The following is a 13779-nucleotide window of genomic DNA, read 5'->3' on the forward strand; positions in this document are numbered from 1 at the left end:
TACATTTAGTCTGTGGCATCACATCGTCTGCCCTGTGCTTTTGCTCTCACCTTTTATGCTTCTTTCCATCATGCTTCATTTCCTCCTTGTCCTCCCTCATCATTATCCAGGACCATCATCTCAGAGTCTTGCTGATCTATGGTTGTGACCGGGTCTCTGCTTTTTTTCTCCTGAGAGAAATTAGCAGTCCAAGTGACTGATATTGCTGACACTTGCTATGGAGTGAGAAAGGACTTTAGGAAACAACATTAATTTTCCTCATAGACAGCTAGTGGGAATCTGGACCACCTCCTGGAAAAAGGTGCATTATTGAGGAGGTGGAATCTTGAATTTAATACTGCTATGTAGGAACTCATCAGGCATGTTTGGCAGTATATATAATATATTTTTAAAAAGGTTTTTATGGGCTTCAGTTGTGAGAATTGATTCATTAGCTCTAGTTGCCTTTTGGTGAACTAATAAAATTAAACTGATTCTAAAGGAGCAAAAGCAGACTCTGTTTTTAATAAAAAATATCCTAAAATATTATAGTTAAATAGAACACACACACACACACACACACACACAAATCCTTTTATGGTTTATATTTAAATGAATTTGCCATTTTTTAAAGATCTTTTCAAACAGAAGTACTTGTTATTTCAGGAGGGTATAGATTAGAATAATTATTAAGGAAAAACTAAATAACAAATTTCAATCTTTCTCAAGGTGGGATTTTGAGCCAGTTGTGGTTGTACACACCTTCAATCCCAACACTTAGGAGGCAGAGGCAGGAGGATTGTAGTGAGTTTAAGGTCAGCCTGGGATTAAATAGTAAATTCCAGGTCGGCCTGGGCTAGAGTGAGACCCTACTTGAAAAAAAAAAAAAAAAAAAGCTAGGTGTGGTGGCACATGCCTTTAATCCCAGCACTGGGAGAGAGAGGTAGGAGGATCGCCATGAGTTCAAGGCCACCCTGAGACTACATAGTGAATTCCAGCTCAGACTGGGCTAGAGCGAGACCCTACCTTGAAAAACAAAACAAAACAAACAAACAAACAAACAAACAAACAAAAACCCAAAACAGGATTTGTTGTCACAGTCAGGACATCCTAATGGAACCTTTCCTGTGTTAAAAAGCAAACAAACAAATCTTAAGTATGTAAGTATACCTATTACCTATCTGTTGCAGTCAGGTTCACATTGCTGGCAGAAATCACCTGACCAAGAGCAGCTTTTGGGAAAAAAGGTTTACTTTGGCTTACAGAGTCCAGAGGAAGCTCTATGTTGGCAGGCAAAAATTATGACATTAGCAGAGGGTGGACATCATCTCCTGACCAACATAAGATGGACAAGAGCAACAGGAGAGTGTGCCAAACACTAGCAAGAGGAAGTTGGGTCTATTACCCGGAAGCCTGCCCCCAACAATACACTGCCCCCAGAAGGCGTTAATTTCCAAATCTCCATCAGCTGGGAACCTAGTATTCAGAACACCTAAGTTTATGGGGGACACCTGCATCAAACCACCACACCATCTGTCTATATCATCTATCATCAATAACAACTTTATGATCTCATTTGGGATTTTAAGCAACAGGAAGTAAGAACTCAATTTAATACATACTTAATCTTACCAAATTTGAAATTAGGGATCCTTTGAAGTATAATCCCAGTGAATATATATATATATATACTGTTTGGTTGTTTCTTTAGTTTTTGTTTTCGAGGTAGGGTCTCACTCTATCTCAGGCTGACCTGGAATTCAATAGAAAATATATTTTATGTCTACTGTGAAGAATCAGTTATGGCCTATATTTCTGAATTTTTTCATAATAAAGTAATCTATATGTTATTGAAGTAAATTCTAAAAGTACAAACACAGGAAGATTTTTATGGCTTTAAGTTTGTAATTAACTCGAGATGACCTAATTGTCCTGGCCTGCATCAGTTAAAAATAAAATACATTGATGTTTTGAATAAAGTACTTGAATGGGTGTATTGTCAGCTGAGAACAAAGCAAGTCTGTGCTCTCTTAACTGAGAAGGGTTTCTTGTTCCCTCAGATGGGCACAACTCCTATCGCACAGCTACTTGGAAGTGAGTCTGTATCAAGAACTGCTAAACTTTGGAACTGAGAGATGTCATCTCAGGTTCAAGTGTTCCTCAATATTCACCTAAAATATTTACTTTTAAGCATGAGTTTAGAACATAAATGAACTATATTTAAGATTAGAAGTATTAGGAAGAATGTGTTAACTCCTGAAGTTATTGCTTCTAGACAACTTCAACTGACAATGTGTTTGCAAGGTGCTAAAATGTATACTTTGCAGACAAGTCTAACCCTATTGAATCAGAAAAGTCTGGGGACTAAGTTTCTGTTGTAGGAAGGCTTCTAGATAATTCTGATACATGCTAAAGATTGAGAATCTTTCGTCTATAGACAATTACTAAGAAATTGCATTTCTTATGAAATCATTTTAATGTAAATGACAACTTAATATTTGCTAAAAATAATTATGAGAGATTACTTGACTTTATTTAGTATAGGTTTATTAGCATGTATTTGAAATGTTAATTGTGAATTTCTCAAAATAGTATGCATAGAGGTAGATTTAGTTGGACCACCATTTTGCATGTAAATATATGTGTTATAGAAAGAGGTTAAATAAGGCATTTTATATATACAACATTTATTAGAGTGCTTAGAATGAATGCTATGGATATCATCTCTGGCAACTGAATGCTGTGAACAGCATCTCTCAGTAAACAACTCCTTTCTGTAGGCAGCATGGTAGCCAGTTTTGCATATAGCATCTTGTGTAAATATCTAATCTTCATAACAAATATAAAGTAACGTCCTAAATATCATCTAATTAGTTGAGAATGAGTCAACAGCAAATTTGTGGTTTAATTATAGCCATACCTGAGTTAATTTACTGAGTGTCATTCTAGATAGGAGGTTCATTAATGACTGTGGCAGGATAATATTTTAAAATACTAATCTGTTAGTTTCTAGATATAGAATGTGGATGACTAATACAGGGTTTGGCTCCAATAAAGCCAGTAAAGTGGTAGACTATTATAGGTAGCATTTATGCTTATAATGTGCTTAAATATCTCTTTCACTATCTCCTCTGTCATTGATACTAAATCTTCATAATGTAAGCACTTACTTCCATTATCTTTCCTGTGGCTCTATTATATATCATTTATTCCAAAAAGAGTTCTCATAACTGTACTCAGAGAGGAGCATACAGTTAGAATGGCATTTTATTCAGTAATATACCAAATCGAAAACTTTATCACACTAAAGAAAGATCTGTACTCTGAAACTGAGCTCATCTACATTATGCCTACCTCCAGCATTCTTTTAGGAAAAAACAATAGTAATAAAATAACTTTTAGAAGTGTCCTATTATTCTATGTAATGTGAATTGGTATTTCAGGGTTCTATGAGTAAAATAGACATAAATTAATTGGAATACAATTGTCCTTAGCAATTAGGTATAAGTAGCAATATCTGAGGGGCTGAATAGACAGAGAGTTACAGACATTCTATAGACCAGAGTTCAGTAAAAAGCTCCGTGTGTGTGTGTTTCATGGTTTTTGCTTTCTAGAGAGCACTATTACTATTCAGTCAAATGTAGATATCTTGTAGGACTTCTGGTCATATAAGACTTTTGCTGTGTCCTGAAACTGCTCTAGACCAAGATCAAAGAGTCTCCTTCTGAATGCTCAAACTGGTAAAGATGAATGCCATGGAATCAGTTGTATCCCTCCCCAGAGAAATCTTATGCTGCAATTTCTCAGAATGTGACATTATTCAAAATGTCACCACATTGTAAATACTTAACATACAGATAAGGGCATGAGGGAAAGATGGCTGGGAAGAGATGGAAACAGACAGCAATGTATGAAGACAAGAGCACTGTATCTACCAGCCAAAGAAGGCCTGAAACAACAATCCTCCTTACAGTCCTTGGATGTCATCAACAGACTTCTAGCTTCTGAACAGCAAGAGAATAAATTTATGGGGATTTAATTCATGCAGTTACACTAAGGTAGTAGAGTAAAGGAAACAGAAAAATAGATGCAGACCTGGACAGTCCTCCATTAATGGGTTCAACAATCCCAAGAGAGTTGGCTCCTAAATCCATTGTGAGAAAAACCATAAGAAACAATTCATTTTACTTTTTAAATAGTTTTTATTTATTTACTTGAGAAAGAGAGAGAGAGAACGAGAGGGAGGGAGGGAGGGAGAGAGAGACAGAGAGAGAGAGAGAGAGAGAGAGAGAGAGAGAGAGAGAGAGAGAGAGAGAGAGAAGAATGGGCATGTCAGGGCCTCCAGCTGCTGCAAATGAACTCCAGATGCATGCACCACCTTATGCATCTGGCTTATGTGGGTCCTGGGGAATCAAACCTGGATCCTTTGGCTTTGCAAGCAAGTACCTTAAGTGCTAAACCATCTCTCTAGCCCAGCAATTTATTTTATATTGCTCAGCCAAAAATATGGTAATGTAAGTTACTTATGAAAAGAAGGAGAAGTGAGAATAGAGATTGAAGACAGGAGAAAGAGAATGAATGTCTAGTAAGAGGCAGAAATATAAAAGCAAGGATGAATCAGCCCAGCCTTTGGGTCATCTAAATAGAGACTTGAGGACATTAGATACAATTTTCTATTCCTTGGCATATAACATAAACTATATTAATATCCCAAGAAATCTGAGCCAGGTATGGATGATATGGGACAAATCTTTGCATCTTGGCAATAGTTTATCTGGCAGGCATTAAATGGAAGAAGCCTAATGGGAATCAATTGGGTTCCATATAAAGTTTATGACTTAGGAGAGGTTTATAGGCAGGACACTCAACTAACAGGTTATCCAGCAGGATGGGGAAGGGCAAAGCTACAACCTTGGAATTACTAAGCAACAGACAGGAAAGTCCCATTTAATTGCTAAGACTTTTGCCTTGCTTGCGTAGCATGTATCCAAGGTCTGGGTCCACTCACCAGCATTAAAAAAATCAAAACAAAAGCCATTACAGTGAAAGAATTATTACTGTATCCTATTTTGGGTAAGCATGAAACCTTTGAAAGCTGATTTTACATATGAAAATTCATTGGTTATTTTCTTTTTTATGCAGACACTTAAAAATATATTAATTAATTAATTTATTTATCTTAGAGAGATAAAGAAGCAGATAGAGAGAATGGGGGCACCAGAGCCTCTCGCCACTATAAACGCATGTGCCACCTTGAGCATCTGGCTCTTACGTGGGTACTGGGGAATCAAACTTGGGTCATTTGGCTTTGCAGGCAAGCAACTTAACTACTAAACCTTCTCCCAAGCCCTTAGTCATTCTTATCCTATATTTATTTAACAAAGTACTCTTCAGTTTGAAAATATTTGGCTGTCCTGTGCTGTTTTCCTACCTCAGACTTGTAAAAGAATAACTTCTATGGAGAAGATGGAATCAGCACACCTGTATCTCTTTTCCTGGGAACCCACAAATTAGTTTAATTAATTAAGGAAACCCCTAAATTAAATTGCCCCAGTTATGTATAACTAAGCATTTTTTGTTCTTACATATTCATTTAATGAAAACATGCATATTTAGATGGCAGATTCATTTTAAGTAATGGAAAATCTAAAGTTTCAAATGTATTTCCTCTCAATAGTCTCAGATATATAAAGTCAAATAATATTTGTTAATGAGAACAAAATAAATACCTCTAACAATGTATGGAAACACTGAATTTCAAAGATGAGGTATATACCCATATATCTTTGATGGGTAGAATGAATAAATAATGCCTAACTATTTTAAATTTGACATTGCATTTTTTCAAAATGAAGGGATTCATTTTAACTGGGACATGTGGCATCATTTTAACTGGGACATGAGGCATTAAATAAACATATTAGGTTCTGAAGAATCGGTACTTGCGGAAGTATGTCATTGTTTTGGTAGTCCATTTTCCTCCACAAAACAGTTGTGGTGCTAACTCTTTGTGTTCCTAATGTCCCATTTTCAAACCATGCAGTTAAAAGAAAAAAAGAGAATTTAGGTCAAGGGCTATTTTGAAAATTAAATAGGGTCATTCTGTCCCCCACAGAATTACAACTGGTTGTGCAGTGAACTAGTTCTCATGAATGGTGACTGGATAGCACACTTTGCTTTAACTTGGGCACTGCTACATGGACGACTCTTTCAATTGCACTTATGCGCACTTCAAACGGACAGCATTCTTTACCTCCCCATGTGATGGTGCTGTTTGTTTTTTATAATGAACTTGCTTTTCTGAAATCTGTGCTCAAAAGAAGGTAGGTTACATAAATCAGAAATCCAGTTTGAAATTTCTCTTACAAACAGAGGATTTTATTAAAAAGTTAAACCCAATACAATCTCACAGATAATTTTGATGTATCCATTATACTGAAAGAAATGTTAGAAGGGTAAAACAAAATATGATAATTATTATATAGAAAAATAGTGAACTTTTTTAATAAAAAGGAAAATATTGACTTTTATCCACCAGATTTGAAATATCTAATTTGAAATATCTAATTGCTTACAACAGTATTCCCTGTGAAGATAAATGTTCCAAATTTACTGTTAAATTCTATCTTTATCAAATATCAATATAGATGTATAAATTTTTCCAAATAGTAGAGTGATTCAGCCCACCATCATTAACAGGTTATTTTATTGTTTTCAAAGTGGAAATGGATTTAGTCTAGTAAATTTTCACATTCTTTTTTCTTTTTATTAAAGAGAGAGAAAGAATGGCTCTCCAGCCACTGTAATTAACTCCAGATGCACGGGCCATCTTGTGAGCATGTGCAACCTTGTCTGCTTGTGTCACCTTTTGTATCTGGCTTATGTGGGACCTGGAGAGTCAAACTTGAGCCTTTAGGCTTCTCAGGCAAGTGCCTTAACTGCTAAGCTGTCTCGCCAGCCCTCAATTCTTATTGACTGTGTTCAACTGTTCCTTATAAGCAATAGTTTCCTGGTGCAGTAGCTGGAATGAAGCAGGCAGAGGAGAGGTGCAGACTGATGACAGCTGAGCTTAGTACTAACCATGTATCAGGCCCTTTGAAGTCTTGTCACAGTTGATTTGCAACCCACAAGATTGGTACTAATGTTTACGTCCACTTGGCACACAGACACTAGCTAACTTGTCCAACGTTCCGTGGTTGATAAGTAGCAGAATATTAACAACCTAGGCAGACCAGTCTTAAAGACAATGCAGTCCAAGACTTTAAAGTAATAACTCTATGGAGTTACTTTCTCACAGACTTGCCACCACAATATTGTCTGTGCTAGCTTGAGACAAAAATTAAAGGAAACGTCAGAATCTTCTTTGTTTCAATAAACATTTTATTTTATTTTATTTTATTTGAGAGAGACACAGAAAGGGAGAGAGAGAATGGAGGCAGAGAGAAAGAAAGGGAGAATGGGCACACCAGGGTGTTCAGCTGCTGCAAATGAACTTCAGACCCATGTGCCACCTTGTGCAGTGGGCTTACATGGGTCGTGAGGAATTGAACCTGGATCTTTTGGCTTTGCAGGCAAGCACCTTAATGGCTAAGTCATCTCCCTAGCCCCAGAATCTTCTCTGGATAATGGTGCAACTAATGATTAATCTAGTAAATTTGTGATTTTTCTGGTTTTAGAATTAATCTAGGAACCCATCATTGCAGGGTCATTGACCATAGTAACACATTAAAACAGGAGGACTTAGAATCTCCAAAGACTTATGTGTAGTTCAAACTATGAAAGAGGGCAAATGTTTTAAAGCAAAACAGAAAACAGTCTTTGAGCCTATTTCAATCTTGATCACAGAAGCACTGCAGTAAATCACACATGTCATATCTGATAGTTCCAACAATTCAACTCTTCGTGCCAGACCTCTCAAATCAATTGAAAATAAACACTAAAGGTAAGGGTTAATCAATAAATATGTCATGCTGTGGTTGATCGCAGCCAAGTGTCTGCAGAACTAAAGCAACTGCCCCTATCCATCTTTCTGCGTGTGAACTCTGCAAGGCAGCCAGCAAAGAGGTTCCAGTTACTCAGAAGCTTCAACAGCTTGTAGGGGCTGCCCAGGTGCCCCGAGAGCTGTGCTAGAGAGAGGTACGAGGCTGCATCCAGATACCAAAGGGAATAAAGCCACCTCAAATGTCAGCAGCTACTGTGCTATTTATCATCCAAGAAAATAAAATGTCTTGATTCTAATCATTATCGACTTTCAAGTTAATGTGTACCACTCGAATTCTCTATTTACCTCACTTTGCTTTACAGAAGTGGTAAATATTTAGTTATATCACTTTGGCTATATGGAATATCAGTTCATGATTTATTCATAATTCATAGCTGTTTTAAATAAAGGTATTTTGGAATCATAATTTTTTTAAATTTTTTATTTATTTATTTGAGAGCGACAGACACAGAGAGAAAGACAGATAGAGGGAGAGAGAGAGAATGGGCGCGCCAGGGCTTCCAGCCACTGCAAACGAACTCCAGACGCGTGCGCTCCCTTGTGCATCTGGCTAACGTGGGACCTGGGGAACCGAGCCTCGAACCAGGGTCCTTAGGCTTCACAGGCAAGCGCTTAACCGCTAAGCCATCTCTCCAGCCCTGGAATCATAATTTTTTAACTCGCCTCTTCAAGGTAGCACCATAAGCACAGAGAATAAACAATTGAAGACATATGCCTGTAAAACATCATTGATTCTTTGCTGCTGATCTCAAATCCAAGGATTACAGAAAATATTTTATTTCTTCACAGAGTCCAAAAATATGTTAGAGGTCCTCATAGCACACATCTTGAGAAATAATCACCTATTTATGAAAGAAAATGTGTGTATAAATCCACTACATATACATATATTAAGGTGAAAAGTTTTAGTTAATTGTGGTGGCTTGAATGGAAAATGTCCCTCATGGCCTCATGTGTTTGTGATTAGGCTTCATAATTAATCTCCAACTGGTAGAACCTTTGGGAAGCTGAGCCTTGCTGGTGGAGGTGTGTCACTGGAGATGAGCCTTGGGGTGTTAGAGTCCAGCCCTGCTGACCTGACTTATTTCACTCTCTCTACCTCCTTCCTCCTCATGTGGAGATGTGATGCTAAACTGTGTGGTCCTGCCATGTTTGCCAACAAATAGGCAACTTCCTGTCAAAACTTTAGGCTGGAAATAAACTATAAGATACTTCCACTGGGATATTTTGTACCAGCAATGAGAACTGAACTGGTATGTACTTCTTTTTTTAAATTTTTTTGTTTATTTTTATTTATTTTAGAGTGACACACACAGAGAGAGAGAGAGAGAGAGAAAGAGAGAGAGAGAGAGAATGGGCATGCCAGGGCTTCCAACCTCTGCAAATGAACTCCAGATGCGTGTGCCCCCTTGTGCATCTGGCTAACGTGGGTCCTGGGGAATTGAGCCTTGAACTGGGGTCCTTAGGCTTCACAGGCGAGCACTTAACCGCTAAGCCATCTCTCCAGCCCTGTACTTCTTTTACAACTATTTGTATTTGGTGAGACAACGGCCCTTTCATATTCATATCCTTCTTCAAAAGTGTTGATTTTAGAATAATGTTAGTGAAGACTTTTAGCTGTTTAAAACTTTTCAGCATCTGGACTAAAAGGACCAAAGCATGTTCTTCATTGTTGGCTGAGATTTTGAAGCAGCTGAAGATGGATTAGGAAGAAAAGCAAGACGCCCAGGCTAATATCTGATCAGAAAGGTATGAAAACAACTCTGGGATGAAGTTATGCAGAATACCTTCAGTTCAGCAAACATTTTTTAAATAATAACTCAAAAGGAGGAAAGCCACAGTAAAATTTGTAGTATACTGTTTTTTAATATCTTATTTATTTGAGAGAAAGGGAGAGAAAGAGAGCAAAAGGGGCAGATAGAGAATGGGTATGCCAGTGCCTTCAGCCACTGCCAAAGACTTCCAGTTGCATATGCCACCTTGTGCATCTGGCTTACGTGGGTCCTGGGGTATTGAACCTGGGACCTTAGGTTTTGCAGGCAAGTGCCTTGACCACTACGACATCTCTCCAGCCCTGTAATACTATTCTTTAGAGGTTCTAGAAATCCATAACTTACCATATACCAGTGTATGGGATTTATGAATATATTAGTCATTGCACATGAACCTATGCAAAAGGAGCAGTTGTCATTTAAACAAAAGGTCACATCTTGAACTTTGCTGGTCTTCACTGGAAAGCTCAACAGGTAGAATCAAATTATCTTTTCAGTAGGCACTGTTTGTACTCAGAGGTAATAATGGCCCTATCATGACACAAATTTACAACTCTTGCTTCTGCACTGGTCCCAGGAGGAGGATGTGGAGAGCTCAGCTATTCATGGGCATCACATTATCACTAGGGGACCCTACTGTGGTTATTGCCATTCTTATCCAGAACCCTGTTTCAACATGCACTCTGATTTCTGTGCCAATTTATGTGAAATTTCCTTAATCAAAAACACCCTTCTGTATTTCTTTTTTTAGTAAAAATTCCATTAAACATTTAAAAGTAAAGACTAATATTCAAAAGCCAATTGAAGTAAAGACTTGCCTCTGAGTCTGGCAACTGTCTTAGCCTACAAGTTGCCCCAGGTTGAAATTCTTTCCTGTCATTTAAATGTGGGAATTAATGAATTACATTTACTTTAGTGGGTCTCTGGTACTTGAAAACAGAATTGTTCAAAGTTCAAAGGCAACGAAGGGAGGATATAAACAGTGGACTATATAAAAGCATTCTTGGTGTAACATATCAGTCATATATGTCCATCAATCATATGGAGCCTTTACTCCTGCAAGCAAATGTTGGCTAGTCATGTATCCACCTTTGACCATCAGGGAAAGTATGATGAATCCTCAAGTTTAAAATTCGGGCCGGAGAGATAGCTTAGTGGTTAAGCACTTGCCTGTGAAGCTAAGGATCCCAGTTCAAGGCTCGGTTCCCCAGGTCCCACGGTTAGCCAGATGCACAAGGAGGCACACACGTCTGGAGTTCGTTTGCAGATGCTGGAAGCCCTGGCGCGCCCATTCTCTCTCTCTCCCTCTATCTGTTTTTCTCTCTGTGTCTGTCGCTCTCAAATAAATAAATAAATTTTTTTTTAAAAAAATTCTCTGGTGTGTGTGTTTAAAAATGGCATATGTTCATTTTTCATAGTACTAATTTGTTTCATAAGGGCATCTTTATTCAAGCACATCAATCATATTCTTTGGCCCATAGTCACCCCTCAGGTCCTCTTTTTCCAGATAATCTCACTTCTTTTTTTAAAAATTATTTATTTATTTATTTGAAAGGGATGGGCAGAGAGAGAAAGAGGCAGACAGATACAGAGAGAGAAAGGGTGCTCCAGAGCCTCCAGCCACTGCAAACAAACTGCAGGCGCATGTACCCTCTTCTGCATCTGGCTAATGTGGGGGACCTGGGGAATCAAGCCTCGAACCTGGGTCCTTAGGCTTCACAGGCAAGCGCTTAACCACTAAGCCATCTCTCCAGCCCACTTCTACTTTTGTTAAATATAAAAATTATTTTATGAGCACATATACAATCTAGGATCCACATGCAAGAGAAAGCATGGCATTTGTCTTTCTGAGTCTGGCTTATTTTGTTCAGTTAGATAACCTTCTGCTATAGTCATTTCTTTCTGCAAGTGACGTTGTTTTCATTCTTCTATTCATAATAGCCAAGTTATGGAATGGGCCTAGGTGTCCTTCAACAGATAAATGGATTAAAAAATGAGATATGTGGGGTCTGGAGACATGGCTTAGTGGTTAAGCACTTGCCTGTGAAGCCTAAGAACCCCGGTTTGAGACTCAACTCCCCAGGGCCCACATAAGCCAGATGTGCAACATGGGGCAGGCATCTGGAGTTCATTTGCAGTGGCTGGAGGCACTGGTGTGCCCATTCTCTCTCTCTTTCTCTCTCTCTCTGTTTCTCTGCCTCTTCCTCTCTCTGTCTGTCAATCCCAAATAAATAACTAAAAATAAAAAAAGTGAGACATACATACAAGATAGTTTGTTTGCAAATTCAGTCTTTCATCCGCAAAGAGGACAGAAGGAGATTTTAGTAGCTTTTCTTTCACTAAAGCTATAGCTCCTTTCCTGTTAAACCATGTTTAAATGTAGGTCAAGATTTCTGCTTTACATTATGAGGCATGGCACACTTTTTTGTTAAGCATGCCCTTGCCTTGCTGTCCTCAGAGCATTGTTTAGAAAATTACTTTTACTGCATATTTCTTCTCTCACAGCACCCTTGGGAATATTGCCACATGGAAATGGGAGGGCAATGGCCCATCTTCTCTCTAGAATTCTTACTGGATGATTTTCAAAGGTGGATTTAAAGGACAAAAATAAATGGCAATGTGCATACACTCAAATATTTTGTCAGTAGGAGTTTAGCCATGTATTGTCACAGCATTATTTTCATGTCATGCATCAACTTTGACCATGGTCTGTTTGGTATGGAGAGTTTCTGAGTCATGCTCTCCCTGATGGTCAACAGGACCCTCCTGGGGATTTTTATCTTCTGTCTTGTAACAGCTCAGTGATTTGGTTTCAAGTCACAAGGGAATGTAGAAGGCAGCTTTATATCTTCCTGGGTAAGCAGTCTTCTTTTCTCTGAATTGTTTTCCTCAATTCTTTTATTTTTTTCCACTTTAAAGGAAATTGAAAATTTTCAATTTCACTATCATATTGGAAGACATAAGAGTGGGCCTGATCTATCACTTTAGTGTTTGCATAACACATTCCCATAACTTATGGAGGGAGGTCATTGCTTGACACCAGTTGAATTGCCTCTGACATTCACACTGGTTCTTCAAATGACCAGAACTTTATAATGGAAATTCTTTATTGGAGATCTTTCTTTCTTTCCTTCTATCTTTCTTTTTTGTTGTTGTTGTTGTTTTCTTCTTTCTTTCTTTCTTTCTTTCTTTCTTTCTTCCTTCCTTCCTTCCTTCCTTCCTTCCTTCCTTCCTTCCTTTCTTTCTTTCTTTCTTTCTTTCTTTCTTTTTTTCTCTTTTTTTCAAGGTAGGGTGTCGCACTAGCCCAGGCTGACCGGGAATTCACTATGTAGTCTCAGGGCGGCTTCAAACTCACAGGGATTCTCCTACCTCTGCCTCCCTAGTGCTGGGATTAAAGGTGTGTGCCACTACACCCGGCTTGGAGATCTACTTTCTTGTTCTCACCTATGCAAATATTCCACATGATCCTTACCTTATCTCTGACTCTATCCATCAGCCAAGTCCAGCAATTCTTTGGTCCCTATTCTTCAGCACACTGGGGGTACAGACAGTTTTTTTATGTTGGTTCTGGGAGTTGAGCTAGGTGGTGGTCTGCTGAGAGGTTCTCAGGCTGAAGTGGTAAATGTTGTTAATTACTGTACTACCTTCCCAACCTCAGGTGAGCTTATTTTTAATATCCATCGCATGCAGGTTAGTAAGTAGATAGGAAGCAAGTCCGGAGCTGCTACTGACCATGTTCCAATGGTGTGATGTAAAGGACAGAAGATGAAATCTACATGCAGAGAGGGGCTGAGTAAACTATGGGAGGAAAGACTATGCTTATAAGTCAGTTACAGGAGCCATTTAACTACCTTTTATTATGAGTGTATGTGCTCAAACCATCTCGAACTGAAGCAAGTTCATCCACCACTGCCTTCTCAATTCAACTTGAGAAATTGCAATCAGGGAAACATGGGTGACCTTTCTGAGGTGCTAAAATTGTGCTCACTTTGGCCTCTTTTAGAATTGCTTCCTCTAACCTGCCCT

Source organism: Jaculus jaculus, chromosome 3, assembly GCF_020740685.1.
Source record: "Jaculus jaculus isolate mJacJac1 chromosome 3, mJacJac1.mat.Y.cur, whole genome shotgun sequence".
Classification (NCBI taxonomy): domain Eukaryota; kingdom Metazoa; phylum Chordata; class Mammalia; order Rodentia; family Dipodidae; genus Jaculus; species Jaculus jaculus.